General features: G+C 47.1%; 1 protein-coding gene across 1 annotated transcript in view; it reads right to left on the reverse strand.

Annotated features, from left to right (window-relative positions):
* The window catches only part of AMOT (angiomotin), a 47,664-nt gene extending 39,040 nt beyond the window's left edge, over positions 1-8,624 (reverse strand). The window contains exon 1 of the mRNA XM_070951701.1: positions 8,542-8,624. The gene's annotated coding sequence lies outside the window, so the exon portion shown is untranslated. The remainder of the gene's footprint in view (positions 1-8,541) is intronic.
* Between the last annotated feature and the right edge of the window lie 10,068 nt (positions 8,625-18,692).

The raw sequence follows: 18,692 nt of genomic DNA on the forward strand, positions 1-18,692 counted from the left end.
AAGCTCTCCTCCAAATTCATCAAGAAAAACAGAAATGCTTTCAACAAAAACTCTGAGCTTTCTCATTGGCATAAAAAGTATTTAAAAAGTGCTAAGCTGCATGGGGAGATCAAATAACACATATTCTAGCCAGGCATTTGTTTACTGTGGGTTTAGCCTTCCCTATATGAAGCTCAGCTGTTGACATGGTTCCTAGGATTACCATTAAACGACTGCTTTACAGATGTCAGAATTTCTGACCCAAGTATTTAGGAGTCAGTTGGGACTGAGCCTGTACACAAATACCACAATAAATAAATACAATTTAATGAAACAATCTGCATACAGGTAGTCCTTGACTGAGAACCACAATTGAGCCCAAAGTTTCCATTGCTAAGTGAGACATTGTTAAGTGAGTTTTGTCCCATTTTACATCCTTTCTCGCCTGGGTTCTTAAGTAAATCACTGAAGTAGTTAAGTTAGTAACACGGCTGTTGAGTGAATCTAACTTCCCCATTGACTCTGCTTGTCAGAAGGTCACAGAAGATGGTCACATGACCCCAGGACACTACGACCGTCATAACAACCTGTCAGTTACCAAGCACCCAAATTTTGATTCTGTGGCCCTGGGGAGGCTGCAACAGTTGTAAGTGTGAAAAACGCTCCAAAGTCACTTTTTTTCAGCGCCACTGTCGAATAGTCACTAAATGAATTGTTGTAAGTCAAGGACTACGTATTTGTAGCTGCTCCGGCGCAGGGGCCCTCGTCATCACTGGATCCACACAAAAGCTGTAATGGAAATTCTTGGACATGAGGACCCATCCAACCAACTGCATCTCATTCAATACAAATCCCGGCTTGGATGACTTTGTTTCAAGAAAAAAACCCAGATTTCTGCCCCCAAGAAATCCCACTGGTGAAGTTGGTGGGACTTTTATTCGTTAATTCAATCAATAACAGTTATATCCCACCCTTCATCTAGAAGTTCAAGGCAGCTTCTAAGTTCAATGGTTTTTCTTTCTTTTTTCCCAACTTCAGCAACTCTGATAAGGCCCAAGAATTCTGGGAGATGAAGTCCACTTGCTGAGGTTGAAAAACACTCCCCCCCCCTTTTAATCCTGTAAGAAACCCGGGGATAGAATGATGCTGAAACAAGGTCTGGCCTGGGATCGCTGAACAGAGCACTGAGAAGCAACTGGGCCTAGACTCAAGGGCTGCAATTGATGTGACTTTAGGGTTCTAAAGCACATTATTCTGACCTGGTGACCCAGCTGCCCCTTCTGTGTTTTTTGTCAAAATACGTAGGCTTCATCTACTACAGATGTGGTGTGAGTATTTGAAATGTTGTCATTTTTAAAATATTTTTAAAGTAAAATGATTCAGAGTGCCAAAAGTTGTCATTCTGCAACTGGCTTTTGATGAGGGGGGCTATTGCCCCCTACCCATTCAGCCCATTCCCAATCTCCCTCTGTTTTTCCTGAGTCCAGAAAGATTAAAAAATAAAAATAAAATAAAGGAGACGTGCTCATTTTCTGAAACAGAAACCATCTTGCAGAAAGCTCCTGTTAGTTAGTTAGTTTAGTTAGTTTATTATATTTATATACCGCCCTTCTCCCGAGGGACTCAGGGCGGTGAACAGCCATGGTCAAAACAATATACAACAAAAATTAAATTAAATAATTCAATCATTCGGCCAAATTTAAAATATCCAACTAAAATCATTTTTTGATTTTGTTGGAGGCAGAATGGCCATGTGCCCTCCAGCAAGGAAGAAATCTTGCCAGCTGAAGAAGGTTTTGCACACACACACACACACACACACACACACACACACACACACACACCCGGCCAGGAGTTGTAGTAAAACAGAGGAAGACTGACATAACCTCAATGTAAATAAATAGAGGAAGTTACCCTTGGAGCACTAAAGAGAAAACTCCCAAACACTCTCATCATTTTGAAGAGTAGACTCGTTGTCAACAACCCCAACTCTGCTCTTTGGTCCAACAGTCTGCAGCCAATCCCTGCCATGTATACGGCAGGGTGTATGAAATGTTTGGGTATGACTTCCAACATGGAAAAAGCTTGAGAGCTCCTGCCTGTGCTGGGATAAAGCACCTGTTTTTGGTACCACTGGCTCCAGTTTCTATTTGAATGGGGCAAGAAACAAGTTTGGGGACCCTCTGGCCCACGGGCCCCCAACCCTGAGCGATTACTGCTGGCCAGGGTGGATTTGATTTAAATCGAGTTGATTTAAATCACAATTTAAATCATGATTTAAATCACTAGTAAAAAGGCTTGATTTAAATCAACTCGATTTAAATCATAATTTTTAAAGAGCAACTGCCATCTCTGCTACTCCTTTGACCCACTGTTGACTCACCGATAGTCCCAGTGTTGCAGAATATACAGCCTCATGCTACAGAACTAAGCTCCATTTCATGCTGAATAAACTAAATTATTTATATATCTTAAATAGAAAACTATCTTACGATAGATTTTTACCCCAAAAGTTTTTTATTAAAATAAATTCAATAAAAATTAAAAAAATCTGATTTAAATCAAAAAAATCCAATTTAAATAAAAAAAATGTGATTTTTTTTGATTTTTTTTAAAAAAAATCATTGATTTTTATCCACCCTGTTCTAAATAGAACCATTGGCTAAGACGGAAGAAGCCACGTTTCCCTCGAAGCGTTACAAGATAGGGTGACAAACACTACTAACTTTTGGATAGCTTTAAAAGAGGACTCGATCAATTTGGGGAAGATGTTGATATCAATATAAGTTTTAGTCTCAGACACACAACGTGCACTTATTTAATGCTTGGGCTTCCATTCACTCTAATCATAACAACTCTGAGCAGCTTAAAAATACCCCACGTAGTAATTTGGGTGAAAACACAACCAAGTAGTTTTTTAAAAGCCAGGGACACATCCTCTCTCTAGAGCAGTGTTTCTCAATCTTGGTAGCTTGAAGATGGGTGGACTTCAACTCCCAGAATCCCCCAGCCAGCGCTGCTGGCTGGGGGATTCTGGGAGTTGAAGTCCACCCATCTTCAAGCTACCAAGATTGAGAAACACTGCTCTAGAGCCTCCTTCAGCTGAAAGGTTTTGGCCTTGACTTGCTTCTGCTGGACATGCATTTGGGAAAAAAGTAACAGCAGAGGACCTTCCTGGTTTTGGTGGTTGGTCTGGAATCGATGATAAGGCAGGCCAGGATGACATCACCTTGTAGCTTGACCATCAGCGATCAGAGAAATAGCCTGGCTTTATGCTTCATCCTAAGCCAGGGGTCTCCAACCTTGACCACTGTAAGACTTGTGGACTTCAACTCCCAGAATCCCCCAGCCAGCTTTGCTTGTGGACTTCATCTCCTTTGCTGAGGAATTCTGGGAGTTGAAGTCCACAAGTCTTACAGTGGTCAAGGTTGGAGACCCCTGTCCTAAGCTATGAATTTAAACTATAACTTAGCTTTCCTTGACCATGAAGTTCAGACTAAAATGGAACAGCAATCAGTAAAGTTGGGTCCATACAGCTAAAGCTAGCTAAAAGCAATAAACCATGTTATGTCTTAAACTTAACTTCTACCATTCACACAGCCCTGTCTGATGAAGGCAATTTTTTTTTTTTCTGAATTAGGCTTAGTATGGCAAGTATTCTTACTTGTTTCTTAATGGGTTTTTAAAAAAAAATTATGAGCATTCATGTAGCCAATTTTAATGTTTTAAAGCAATCTTACCGCCTTATCTGAATGTTACTTGTATTGTTAACTGCCTTGAACAGAAGTTGGATGGACACAAGCATACCAGCAGCAATGGCCGGAAGACTGATTCGTGGGCCAGCAAAACTCAGAAAAGGGAGGGGGAGAGGGGGAGAGGGAGGGGGGTGCTACAATTGCTGCATCCATCCGTGGAAGCAGTTTTCTGTTCTGCTGCTTCATAATGTACAATGGATAATGATAGCAAGCTTTTTTTTTATTAAGAGTTCAATTTTCCCTTAAGGAAAATCTGTGCAGTATGACGACTTGGAAAACTGGCTTTTTAAAAAGTAGGTTATTAAGTGCAAAAAAACAGCCTGGAATCAAACTTGGCTTTTGCTGATTATGAAGACACATCTATGGTATTTTTCTTGGTGAGAAAAGCGAAATGGTTTGCTGCTCCCTGGGATATTTTGTGGCTTTTCAGTTTAGCCCAGAGCCCCAGGGCTCTTCCAGGGCCTCTCTCTCAACTGCGCATCAAGTTCAACCTGCTCAGCGTATGCCCTGATTATCCTTTTTCTGCTAAGCCCTCAGCCTCTTTCTCACCTGGGAAGGTGAGACTCTGGAGATAACCAGAGATAGATTAAGGCATGCAGACACTCACAGCAGGAGCTGCCCAAGGCGACTTCCACCCTCTCCTCTTGTGCTCCGTGACAGTCATTTCAACAGAAGCTGGGAGGACCTTCCTTGTGCCGCAGGGCACCATTGGGACAGGAAGCAAAGCTTCCACCTGCCAAAGTGACTGGGCCGCCCAAAGGCCTCCTCAGGTTTTAAACAAACCATCTTTGTTAATGATTCAAGATGTTGGTTACCACCTTTAAAGCACTCCATGGCATTGGACCTGGATACCTTTGAGACAGACTTCTGCCACCAGTAGCCTCCCACCGGCCAGTCCGCTCCCACAGAGAGGGTCTCCTCAGGGTGCCATCGGCCAAATTATGTCGGCTGGCGACACCCAGGGGGAGGGCCTTCTCTGTGGGAGCCCCTGCCCTGTGGAATGAACTGCCCCCGGAAATGCGTAAGATCTCCGACCTCCATGTATTTCGCTGTGCCCTCAAAACCTTGTTGTTCCGCCAGGCTGGGCTATCAAGGTAAAAATGGTTTTTAAAAATGGGATTTTAAACTTGGGGTTTTAAATTGAGCCTATCATTTAATAATTTTAATTATTTTTAAATTTTGTCTGTCTTTGTGCTTTTAATCAGGCTGTACACCGCCCTGAGTCCTTCGGGAGAAGAGCGATATAGAAATAAAATAATAAAAATAAAATAAAATAAAATAAAATAAAATAAAATAATAAAATAAAGTAAAATAAAATAAAATAAAATAAAATAAAATAAAATAAAATAAAATAAAATAAAATAAAATAAAATAAAATAAAATAAAATAAAATAAAATAATGTGACACAAGGGGGGAATCTATGATGGGGACGTAATCCCCTTTGCCAAGTTTAATTTAATAAAGGATAAATATCAAAGAAATAATGGTAATTCTTTCCTGGCCTATCTTTTACTTTTTGAAGGTGACTCAAAAAACCTAGTCTGGCTCTAAAGCCAGCAGCTGCGCCCTAACTAAATGGCACCTCTTAGTGCCGAGGAAGATCACCTTTATGAAAATTGACATTTAAAGTTCAAAGCTCACCAGGCTCAAGGTTGACTCAGCCTTCCACCGTTCCGAGATGGGTAAAAATGAGGACCCAGATTGTTGGGGGCAAGAAGATGCTGACCTTGTAAACCGCTTAGAGAGGGCTGTAAAAGCACTACGAAGCGGTATAGAAGTCTAAGTGCTATTGCTATAATTTTTAACAGGCAAAGAGGAACACATGATGTCACAGGAATGCCTTTTGAAAAAGGGATTGTTTTTGCTTTAGTTTTTGATGGGGCTAAATCAGGTTAACATTTACTGTAGAGGGACAACAGATGCGATCGCCTCTTATGCAATGCCCTCTGACATCAATGGCCTAACTTCTGGGAAAGGGTGGCCAAAAAGAATTGAGAGAGCACTTGTGCGACCACAGGATGCCCAAATTTCTACAGGGGAAGTGGAGAGGCCTGGAAAAGATTCAGCAGGTGCAACATCCAGGTCTTCCATTATTGAGGACGTGCATTTAACTCGCACCAGAATCTTCAGAAGAAACACAGAACTGTACTAGAGGCAAGTAATTTTCTGTTTTTGCAACAACAGCACCAAAAAGAGAGAGCCTCCTGTGGATTTCTCCCAAATGAGGAGACACAATCCTTGAACAGCATTCAGGTAAGGCTAAATTCCTGGCGCCTACTGCTTGCCATTGATCAGCAGCTGGTTTCAGCCTGGATCTCCATCAACCACCTGGAGCTGGAAAAGGTAGTTCAAGGTAGGAGAAAGCTACCCAATTCTCTAAGCCATCTGGGTGGCTCTGGAATGGCCCCAGGGCAGCTTTGAGGGTAGAAAGGAAATAACATTTAACCCAGCTTCACTCAAGGAGCCACTTGCCAGATAGAAAAAAATAAAGAGTAGCTGTTGTTGAGCTTAAACAGAACAAATTGCATCCTGGGAATAAGTAGTTCCTCATTTTCTAGCTGGGAACAAAAAAAATGCAACTAAGTGATCATACCGAATAAGCAACAGATCGCAGATATGCAGATTGCAAACCTTTTTTAAATCTGATTGCAAACCTGGAATAAAATGTCTTCCCAATTTTAGGCAGTATTATATACTACCCACTTGTTTACTTATGAAGGCAGTCCTCAACTTATGACCACAATGGAGCCCAAAATTTATGTTGCTAAATGAGAAATTTGTTAAGTGACTTTTTACAACTTTTCCCGCCATAGTTGTTAAGTGAATCACTGCAGTTGTGAAATTAGTAATCCGGTTGTTAAGTGAATCTGGCTTCCCCATTCACTCGGCAGGTCGCAAAAGGAGATCACCTGACCCCGGCACACTGCAACCGTCATAAATGTGAGTCAAGCATATGAATGTAAATCATGTGACCATGGGGGATGCTGCAACGGTTCTTTGTGTGAAAAATGGTCGTAAGTCACTTTTTACAGTGCCGTTGTAACCTGTCACTAAGTGAACTGTCGTAAGACAAGGACTACCTGTACTTGAACCTTCAAATATCCAATCTATTTTAAACAGAACTGTGTCCATTCCAAGGAAGAACTTACACCCATTATCCTTAGACGCCTAGTATCAGAGGTGTACTTCACAAAATCAAAAAATTGCATATTGAGTACAGTCAAAACTTTCTACAGCATGACTCAACGAGCACCCATGAGATGTGAGGGGGGGGGGGGAGCTCTGCAACATGAGCTAAGGGAGATTATGGGAATTCAAATCCAACAGTACAAATGTCCAAGACATCATCCTAAAGAAAGCCAGCTAAAATGGTACCCGTCATCCGTCTTTCTTAAGAAGTGCTTTTGTTAAAAACTAATTATTTTTACCAAAAAGCTGCTGCTCAATGAACTTGGTGGCTCATTTTTAATCATTTATAATAACAAGCTAGCATTCCGCCAATAAACTTCTCCAAACAATGGCTTTCCCACTGCAACGGCAACAAAGGTTTGTGGTGGAAGTGATGTGTCGGTGTAGCAAAAGCCCAACGGCTTAAGATTCCCCATCGGAGCCGCTCTTGCAGGCCACGCAGAGCAAGGGCCGGGCCTTGCCCACTGGACCAACCCTTTCCAGGCCTGTCTATCCCAAATTCAAGGAAAGAGCCTGGCCGGCGTCACACCCTAATGTGAGAACTCAGAAGCCACTTGTGGGGTGGAGCACCTGCCCCACAGCATTCCTCTTCTCCCTGCCCTGCCTCCCAGCCTGGGAATAAGATGGAGCTTCCCGATATCTACGGGAAGAAGTCTATGACAGGGGGTCTGCAACCTTGGCAACACCAAGCCTGCCGGACTTCCACTCCCAGAATTCCCCAGCCAGCTTTGCTTTGCTGGCTGGGGGAATTCTGGGAGTTGAAGTCTTCCAGGCCTAAAGTTGCCAAGGGCGGAGAGTCCTGCTTTAGGACAGTGTTTCTCAACCTTGGAAGCTTGAAGATGGGTGGACTTCAATTCCCAGAATCCCCCAGCCAGCGCTGCTGGCTGGGGGATTCTGGGAGTTGAAGTCCACCCATCTTCAAGCTACCAAGGTTGAGAAACACTGCTCTAAAAGGATGCAAATGACCAGCTGTCTGCAAGGAATAGTTTCACTTCTCACCCAAGAAGCTTCTCTTGACAGGATAATGGGAATGGAAGGATTTATACTCCTTGCAGACAGCTGGTCATTTGCATCCTTTTAGAGCACTGCTTCTCAACCCTGGAAGCTTGAAGATGGGTGGACTTCCACTCCCAGAATCCCCCAGCCAGCGCTGCTGGCTGGGGGAATTCTGGGAGTGGAAGTCCACCCATCTTCAAGCTTCCAAGGTTGAGAAGCAGTGCTCCAGGAGATGCTTGGTTGGTGCCGCCGACCCAGATTCCAGCTGGCCTCCCTTCCCAAGAGGGCCGGGGGGCATCCGACGCTCCCGTTCACTTCTCCGCTCCAGGCACCCAAGACGCCTGCCTGCTGCGGCGGCCAGAGGCCAAGGTCGCCGTCCCCGGACCGACGCCACCCTCCCCGTCCCGGCGCAACGGAGCAGAAAGCCGCCTCCACGCCTGGCTCGCTTGGCGCAAAGACAAAGCCGCCTGGCCAGAAACCCCGCAGCTGCCCGGCCAGCGAAGGCCGCCGTCGGTCAGCCGCGTAAAAGGGCGTCGGAGCCCCGTGGCGAGGCGCTTCTTTTGGGGAGGGGGCTCCGCTTCCGAACCGACCCCCGCCCCCTTCTTCGGGGCATCGCCTTACCGGGAGGACGCAGCGCTCTTGCGGACGGGGGAAAAGCGGGCGCGCAGCCCCGAAGGCTCCGGCAACGGCCCCGGCCAGCAGCCCATCCCCGCCGCGTCCGCAGGAAGGCCGGCCGGAGGAGGAGGAGGAGGAGAGGCAGGCAGGGCGGCCACCCGACGTCTTCAGCGCCGCGCCCGGGGCGCCATGGCTGGGCGGGCAGCAGCGAGGTTGGCGAGCCCGTCGGCCCGCGCTGCAGCTCTCCCCGCTCGCGACGCCAGCGGATGCCCGGAGCCCCCCGACGCCCCTTCACTGGCCGCGCCCGCCCCGACGCCGCCGCCGGTTGGCCGCCCGGCCTGCCACTCCCGCCCCTGGAGAAAGCGGGGGGGGGCGCCAAACAAGGCCCCATTGTCCCCGCCGGGAAGGAGCCCCGGGCGCCCCCCGCAGGCCAAGCAGGAGGAAAAGGCGCCCGCATCCCTCCCGCGGGGCCGAAAGGCAGCCCAAAGGCCCGGAGGGGGCGCCTGCCAAGTGCCAGGACCCGAGAAAGCTCGGCTGCCCGGTCGCCCTGGTTACAAGCCCCGCTCTGAATGGGACCCCCGCCCCGCTTGCCTGCCAGGGAAGGAGGGGGAGGGAGAAGCCTCTGCCCCACATACCTGCAGGAGCCCCCAGTCCCTGCCCTGCTCAGCGGCCTTCGCCATCCCCCAAGAGCCCCCATCCTCACCCCGGTTGGGACCCCCCCTTGCTTTGCACCAAGAGCCCAAGAAGGACTTGCAAGGCAAGCAGGACGCACAACTCTGCCCTGCTCCTTCTCGCCCCTCCTCACCGTCCCCCGGCCTACCACCACAAAGCCAAGGGTGGGAAGCGGCCGGACCCCCCCAGCCACAATGGGAACGTTTCCCCCAGAAAGAGGTTTCCTTCTTCAAACATCATCCCTTCCGGACATTTTGATCCCAGAACATACATGCAGGCCCCTGGGTTCAAGCAACAAAAATGGCTGAGCCTCTTACCGGACGGTGGTTTTTAAAACCGGGACGAGTGGACTATTGCACAATAACCGTGGGAGATGAATTGGAGTGGCCAGGATAAGGGCAATACAGAGTCAGGGCAACCTGGATACATCTTCTCAACCCGATTTTAGATCAAAACGGTTTCCAAAATAGTCGCATACTTTCAAATTTCCAACCTCTCTGCATCAGGGCGGACAGGGAGAAGCTGAAAAAGGGAGAGGAAAAACACAGGCTGTGTTTCGGCTGAGCCTTGACCACATTTTTGGACAGAAAGACAGCGAGGAGGCCTGAGATGTGCAAGTGGCCTCCTGAAGGGCCATCACAGGGCAGGGGGTGAATTACATCTCGGTAGATAGAAATGGAGCAGCAGCGAGAGAGACATCTAGAGTCCACCTTAGGAGGAGTTTTCGGGTTAGGAGAGCCTACCTCCTGGAGTGGAGGGGGGTGTCCATCACTGAGGAGAGGGGGTGTTCAAAGAAGATTGGATAGTCATTGGTCTGGAATGATTCAGAGATTTATGACATTCCAGCTTCCAAAATTGGAAACATTTCCCATCCTATCACAATGCACAGTTCCCTTGGCCAGAGTTAAAATCAAAAACTGGGCCTGGTGGCTCAGCAGACTAAAAGCATTGTGATTAACATCAGCTGTCTGCAATTACTGCAAGTTCGAATCTCACCAGGCTCAAGGTTGACTCAGCCTTCCATCCTTTCTAAGGTAGGTAAATTGAGGACCCAGTTTGTGGGGGCAATAAGCTGACTTTGTATAAATATATAAAAGTATGAAGGCTATTGCTTAACACATTGTAAGCCGCCCTGAGTCTCCGGAGAAGGGCAGCATATAAATCAAATCAAAAACAAAACAAAACTTGCAACTATTTTGTAAAGCCGTAATTCTCATAGTGTTTATTTCTATGAATCTTGTATGTTTTTTTTCAACCAGCACAAAATGGCCACTATTCCTTTTGATGCTTTTTTATGTGACTGGCTGATCCTAAGGAGGGAATCAGAAAAGGTTCCACCAGGCTGTGTTTCATAAAGCACAGAATAAGTGCCAGTCTCAGCCATTGTTGAGGGGGTTTGGCAACCATCTTCCTTTCAATGGAAGGAAACAAGAGCGTGCTGAAGGTTTTGCTGGAGAAAGCCTGGTCTGAGGACTTGAGCCAAGCAGGAAAAGAGCAAAGAAAGAAAGCAGGACATCCCAGGCCTCTTTTGCCAAGTCCCCCCCACCCCCACCCCCGCCCCTCCAGCCTTCCCAAGCCATGGCATATACTCCAAGGGCTGGCTAGAGAAAGGAAGTCTGCAATTTTTCCATGAATAGATCATGCTACAATGTCAGAATGCAGGAAACGCCACAGGAAGAGCGCTGAAAAACCACTCCGTTCCAGCCAGCTTTTCAAGTTGCACAATGAAGCAAAAGGTTACTTCGGACCCAAAGAAAAGAACACAGAGCAGAAGGATGACTTTGGAAACCATCAATCAAGAAGGCGCCAAAGGCCTTTTGTTTCTGATGCCACCGTCCAGAGGAATGCAGCTGGAAGAGAAACACCTCTGGTTAGGCGGGGAGAGGCCGGCCAAGAGGGGTGGGGCTGGACAAAAGCACCCCAAAGGAAAGCGCCACACGGCCCCCCAGGTTCACCACCTCCAGCATTTTCCAGAGGGGCAAATGTTACTGTTTTTGGCAGCCAAATCGACTGACTCTTGCAGCACCTTAAAGATGAACGTATGACGTGTTATGTAAATGTTTTGGGGGGGGTCAGTCCCACAGGCAAGAGTCCAACTGAGCAGTGGGGAGAGTGGAAAAGATGGGAGGCAACCAAACTCCTCTAAGGTCAGGCACAAAGCAACAGGGCACGCATTTCGTACACTGAAGAACCAGGAGGGCTAAGAAGTTGCACCCCGTTTCAAGGGAATCCTCCAATAGAGGTAGTCCTCCATTTATGACCATTCACTCAGCGACCATTAAAAGTTACCACAGACCTCTCCAGGGCTACTTATGACCTGGATTCAATCTTCAGGTGGCCACCTTCTCCCATGCCTTCTCAGGTGATCACATTGCGGGCACTCAGAAACCAGGCAGCTATTTACAGTACTCCCGTGGTCACGCAACCATGATCTATGACCGTGATGGCGAACACGTGGAGCCATATCTGTGGGCACACGAGCATTGCCCTAGCTCAACTCCAGCGCACATGCATGCATTGGCCAGCTAATTTTTGGGTCTTCGGGGCCAACCAGAAGTTGGGAAACGGGCTTTTCCGGCCTCCAGAGGGTCTCCGGGGGGATGGGGAAGGCTGTTTTCACCCTCCCCAGAATCCTAGAAAGCCTCTGGCGCCTGGGGAGGGCAAAAAAACAGGCCTACCGGGCCCACCGGGCCATTGCATGCCAAAAACGGGGGGAGTGAGGAGGGGTCACGCATGCGGGATGCATTGAATTATGGGTGTGGGTACACGCGCACACAACCCCTCCGCTCTCCCCCCACTTTTGGCACGTGATGGCAAAAAGGTTAGCCATCACTGATCGATGACATTTCTTTGTTCCTAATGAACCAGTGTCTGTATGTAACAGATATTTACTTGTCTCAGTTACAAAACACGCAGCATTTAAATACAGAGTTGCAAAATCTCCTAACACATTTGGTAGAATCAGGCAAACGGTGCTCGGCCATCAGCATATGCAAATGCATATATTAATGGGTTTTAATATATGTTTAAATTATATATTTATACGTTTATGTATTTTATGTATGCATATTTGTGTATTTTATGTTTTATTGGGTTTGTTTTATTTGTTGTGAGCCGCCCTGAGTCCTACGGAGATAGGGCGGCATACAAATTATATTAAATAAATAAATAATAAATAAATATATTTACAACAGATGCCCACAACACACCTGGAATCATGTGATCACAATTTGCAACCTCCCCAATTGTCTTCCAACAAGTAAAGCCAATGGGGGAAGCCCAACTTGCCTAACAAATGTATGATTCATGTAACAAGTGCAGTGACTCACTTAACCACCATGGCAAAAATGTTATAACATCAGGTGTTACTGAATAACCATCTGGCTTACCAAAAGAAACTCTAGTGCCAAGTGTAATTGTAAATCAAGGCCTAAAATGGCCCTCAGTCCATGTCTTACGCTGTAGCAACAGCAAGAAAACAATAGGCTTCTTGGGTCTGTAGGATGGCTTTTCTGTTAAAAACCTCCAGGTTCACATCTCAAAATCCAAGAACCACTTCAAAATAAAGGAAGCTTGATAGTAGACATTCACAGAAATAAGGATTAGAATGCCTTTGAGTTCCAAATCAGTCAAATCGTGGTTTTGGATAAAAGCTGCATAAAAATAAATCAATAGTTGAATAAAATCACCATTAACTTTTTTGTTAATTTCAACGGTCTAATAAGATAGCAGTGAATTGTTAATATTATTAAAATGGGGAGAAACTCCTGCTAATCCACCACAAACCAGCCCAAGATTTATCACTGGATTGGCCTTCAACTCGGCTATCTAGGCATCAGCAACCAGAAATAAGAGTATTGCCACAAACGTTAAGACCAGCCGAATTGCTCAAGTGGCTGTAGACAAATGCATGGAAGGCAGGATCAAAGGACAGCTTTTAGAGCAGTGTTTCTCAACCTTGGAAGCTTGAAGATGGGTGGACCGCCTACTACCACCAATAGCCTCCCACCGGCCAGTACGCTCTCATAGAGGGACTCCTCCGGGTGCCGTCAGCCAAACAGTGTCGACTGGCGGCCCCTAGGGGGAGAGCCTTCTCTGTGGGGGCACCTACCGTCTGGAATGAGCTCCCCCCAGAGATACGGAGGATCCCGGATCTGCGCACCTTCCGCCGCGCTGTGAAGACCTTTTTATCCCATCAGGCGGGCTTGGCCTAATCTCTTCCCTTTTTTAAATATGTAAATTTTAATCTGTTTTTAAATTATTGGGGTGTTTTAATCTGTCTGGGCCAAAATGATTTAATTTGATTTTATCTGGTTTTTTAAATTTTTTGTATCTATGTATTTTATTTTTTGGCTGTTCACCGCCCTGAGTCCTTCGGGAGTAGGGCGGTATACAAATCAAACTAACTAACTAACTAACTAACTAACTAACTAACTAACTAACTAACTAACTATCTATCTAACTAACTAACTCCCAGAATCCCCCAGCCAGCAGCGCTGGCTGGGGTATTCTGGGAGTTGAAGTCCACCCAACTTCAAGCTACCAAGGTTGAGAAACACTGTTTTAGAGCCACAAAGCCTAAATGGAACCCATTTAGGATCGGAAACAGTGAGCAACCCACGGGGGAGAATTCTTCAGTCAAGTCTGATTCTTGATTTATGGGCCTGATCTCTCCCCATTTTCCAATCTTGCACTATTCCAAGCTCAGGAACTTCCTTAAAATATCTGGCCACTGCTGGAGACCAGATGATTGAGATGAAGGGTCTTCAACTGAATCCAGATAGGAGATTCTCATTGAATCACAGCATTGGAAGAGACCTAAAAGATCATCAAGTCCACCCTCCTTCACACTCGTAACATTCTACCTCTCTAAAACAATCTAATTAATTGGTTGGGTTTTCCTTTTGTACTGTCTAGGCTAGACAGTTGACCGACCTAAGACAATCTGAACTCTAAAGTCATGGCAAAGGATTCAGATGAGCTTATCCATGGGAAAAGAAGAGCAATAAGACTAATAAGGGAAAAGAGCTCGGCAGAGAATGAAAGCACTGTTTTGACCCTGATGGTGAGAAGATGAGAACCTGCTCCATAAACCTCTTGAGAAATTACAGAGGACATAGCCACGACCTATCCTCAAGTTCCAGATGGAAAATAATGGATCGAAGTTACAGGAAAAGAGATACCAGTAGAACGTCAGTAAAAATAGTTCAACAGTTTCATTAGATCCATTCAAGAAGAAAAAGGACATCCCTCTGTCTGGGATGCTTTAATTTAGGGTCCTGCATGGAACAGGGGCATGTAGATGACCAGCCTGAGGGTTGGGTTAAACCTATCAGTCTGGAGTCCCTACATCCCTGGAAGAGACCGAAGATCAACCCCCATCCCCCAAATCCATCAACTTTTAGCTGGTGCCAATTTGCTTTGATCCTGCCAGATCTGCCATCTTCGGCTTAGGACCTTGCTTGCAATCTGCCATCAACTATTGGAAGGGGGGGGAGGACAGGAAATGGGCACTAAACGTGTATTGGGAGTAGAGCTGAGAAATAGGGAGGGGGGATGACAGGTTTGACAGAAGCCAGAGGTGTGAGAAACCAGTCTTCACGGCCAATGAAGCTTGGGAATGGAATACGAATTGCACCAAACATCCAAGCGGCTCCCAAAACACCTAGATGGCACATCATTGGTCAAAGACGGACTGGTCAAGGGGGAGGGATGAAGGGGAAAAGTCTGTAACTTTAGCAAAGCCCACACAGATGCTCCACTGGCTGCTTTAACTGTGGGAAGGAAGGGTACCAAGCTGCCGACTGCCGAGCCGCGCATCCAGCCCAAAAAGTACCTGCAGGGCCTGTCAAGAAGCCAACAAAGCCAGTGCCAAGGGCCAGAGAGATGGCCCTGGAGGGAGTGGAGTGGAGGCCGTTGAGTTCACCTCATCAACCAAAGAGAACTCCAACTGTTTCACTCCCTTAAAAGTTAGAGGAAAGAGAATTTTAGTACTACATAGACGTACTGTCTTTTGTGGATCTCACCCTATCATAGGAAAGTCCAGAGAGAAGTGATTACTTTTTAAGTATAGAGACAGAGAAGAGAGGTTGGGAAAAACATCTGAGGGATCAATTCTCCTATGAACTATAAACCAGTCCAATTACTTAGGTTCACAGACCTCAGAAGAGACTCCTTGGATTTGCTTGAAGTTTCCCTATTTAGCATCCTGGAGAGGGTCTTTTCCCATGTGGCCCCTAGGATAGGGAAAACTTTGCTCAAGGAGGTGCATTCTGTCTGCATGTTCCCAGTCATCATCATCATCATCGTTCTACCCATTGTCTATCCAATGCAGGATGAAGGCCTCTCCCGCATGCTTCCAACCCAGACGGTCCTGAGCTTTCTTTTGCCAATTGGGCCCACGATGCCTGCTGATGTCGTCCATCCAACTTGTTTTAGGTCTCTTTTGTGGACACTTTTGATCCAGTGGGATCCATTCTATGACCACCTTGGTCCACCTGCCCTCAGTTCTTCTTGCTCTGTGACCTGCCCATTTCCATTTCAATTCTTTGATTCTCTTGATGGCATCGTCTACTTCTGTTTGTTCTCTAATCCATGTGCAGGTCTTTTTTTTTTTTTTTTAATTTGATTTATATGCCGCCCTTCTCCGAAGACTCAGGGCGGCTTACAATGTGCTCAGCAATAGCCTTCATCCTTTTGTATATTTATACAAAGTCAGCTTATTGCCCCCACAAACTGGGTCCTCATTTCACCTACCTTAGAAAGGATGGAAGGCTGAGTCAACCTTCTCCAAAGGTCTTTCTCTCTCGTCTTGAGCATGTCTCTTTCCATGGCTCTTTGCGATACTCGTAGCTTTTGTATGGATTGTGAGGTTAGTGTCCATATCCACTGGCAGATGTTAGAGCAGGTAGCACCCAGGGATCGAAAACTTTTCTCTTCAGGCATAGGGGGAGGTTGTCCTTGAAAATTATGCTTAGCTTGCCGAATGCCTGCCAACCACATTCTGTTCAATTTCCTTTATTGTATTGCCTTCCATTGAGATCCATTGGCCAAGGCCTACGTAGTGGTCTGCTACATCTAGTTCAGAGGTCTTCAAACCTGGCAGCTTTAAGACTTGTGGACTCCAACTCCCAGAGTTGGAGCATAGCTGGCTGGAGAATTCTGGGAGTTGGAGTCCACAAGTCTTAAAGTTGCCAGGTTTGAAGACCTCTGATCTAGTTCTTCTCCGGATATTAATTTTCTTTCTTTCTTTAGTGAATTTATTGAACATAACCTGGCTCTCTTTCAGGTTTATTTTTAAGCTGAATGGTTCTCCTGCTTCGTGCAGCTCACCTTTGTAGCTCTTCTGGATCTTGTGAGAAGAGAACATCATCATCTGCAAATCTTAAGCGACTGAAATAGGCTCCATTGATTTTTATTCCATCTTTTGCCCAATCCAGTTTGTGAAATACTTCTTCAAGGCAGGCTGAGAAAAGGATAGGTGATATTGTATCGCCTTGTCGTACACCTCGTTCTATGTCGATTTCCACTTTAAGGTCATTAAAGCAAACTATCGCCATTGTTTTTTCATAGATTGATTGTAGTAAATTTAGGTAAGCCGTGTCTATGCCTTGGTTGAACAATGCCTTAATTACTGCTTGCTGGAATACGGAGTCAAATGCCTTTTCGTGGTCAATGAAAGCCACGCACAGAGGCATGGTATTGTTGTGCCTTTCAGTGACTTGCTGGACACCTGGATATGACCCATCGTGCTGTAGCCACTTCTGAAGCCGGCCTGCTCCTTTGGCTGCACATCATTTAATGTTCTCCATATTCTTTTTGCTATTATCTTGGTAAAAACCTTGTAGACGACGGAGAGGCGGCTTATCGGGCGATAGTTCTTTAAGTCATCTTGGGGCCCTTTCTCGTGTGCAAGAATCATTTCAGCATTTTCCCATGCACTCTCCCAGAATTTCGCTAAATCTCATTCACCACCACTCCTAGTGTCCATTTTTCATTTGGCCTTGGTAGTGATTGAATTGTTTTTACCCTTCTGTTTGATCCTTTCTATCTCTTCTGGCTATAAGTTGCTGGAGTGTTGCATGAGGAGGAAGGGGAGGTAATAAGTAAGTGGACAGGTAGCGAAAGAACCCAAACTGCCGGCAGAGAAAAGTGTGCGGTGAAGCGCAGAAAATAGGCTTGCCCTGTTTTTAGTGCGGGAGGGAAGCTTCTCCATCCATTCAAGTCCTGTTCGCTCACATAGGGCCGCTCTCCTCAGGGTTCCGACGGCGAGCCAATGTCACCTTGCTGTGCCCAGGGGTAGGGCGTTCTCATTCCCACCCTCTGGAATGAACTACCTACTGGGCTCCGGACGGTTCCTGATCTCCGTTCCTTCCGTTGGGACTTGAAGACTTGGCTTTTCAAACAAATAGGCTGACTCTGATCCCGGGTTTTATTAGTTACTATTAATTAATTATTTGGATTAAATTATGATTTTATTGTGTTTGTTCCTTAACTTGTGTTCGCCGCCCTGAGTCCTTCGGGAGAATGGTGGCATATAAATATATGTAATAAATCAATCAATCCCAGAGCAGAAAAGCTGGAAGCCTCAGCCCAGTCAGCCCTGGCCCAGCGGAGGGCAACTGCGCCGTTGCTGCCCCGGCCTTCTGCTCTGAACGGCGCCCTTCGCTGCCAGGCACGGCATGACCACCTCGGGATGCCCCTTCGAGCCTCCAATGCCCAGGCTTGGCCTTGCCCAGAAGGCAGGGACGTCCTGGCTGCGCTGCCCCGCCCACGCCTCACCTGGCAGGTGCAGAAAGGCTTGCGTGCATGCGTGCGTGTCTTTCCAGCCTCCAGGTGCGAATTCCCTTAGGACGGGGGGGGGGGGGGCCGCAATCGGGCTCTTTTACAACCTGTGGACTTCAACTCCCAGAATTCCTGAGCCAGCAAAGCTGGCTCAGGAATTCTGGGAGTTGAAGTCCACAGGTTGTAAAAGAGCCCGATTGCCCCCCCCCCCCCGCCTTAGGAGCCTTTTCCTTTTTCGCGGCGAAGATGCCTAGGCGGCCCCCCCACCCCACCCCCCACTTTCCCCCTCCCCCTCCCCCTCCCGCGGGGCAAGCCACTCCGCGGCCTTCCACAGCTGCAACCCCCCCCCCCCCAGCCCCGCTCCTTCCGGGCCTTCTTACCGCGCGCCTCCCGCTCGGCTCCTCCCGGGCTCCGGCGCCGCTCTCCCGGAAAAGAGGCGGAGGGGCGTCTTGGCTTTCCTCCGCCCCGCTTTCAATGAGACTTCCCGGCATGCCTTGCCAAGGCCAGGTGTGCCCGCAAAGGCCTTCGGGAAATGGAGTTTCCCGCTCTCCCCCCCCCCTCCCGAGGCCTTTGCAAGGCCGAGCGGTAGGCCGATTCAGCCAGGGGCTTGGGCAAACTTGAGCCCCCGGCGGCTCTGCGGCCCTTCCTGCCTCCCGCAGCTCGCTTGAAGGCGTTTTTCTCTTCTCTTTTTAGGACGGAGC

The sequence above is a fragment of the Pituophis catenifer genome, unplaced genomic scaffold (assembly GCF_029215685.1).
Source record: "Pituophis catenifer annectens isolate HBS135680 unplaced genomic scaffold, rPitCat1.0.hap2 SCAF_11, whole genome shotgun sequence".
In the NCBI taxonomy this organism is placed as follows: domain Eukaryota; kingdom Metazoa; phylum Chordata; class Lepidosauria; order Squamata; family Colubridae; genus Pituophis; species Pituophis catenifer.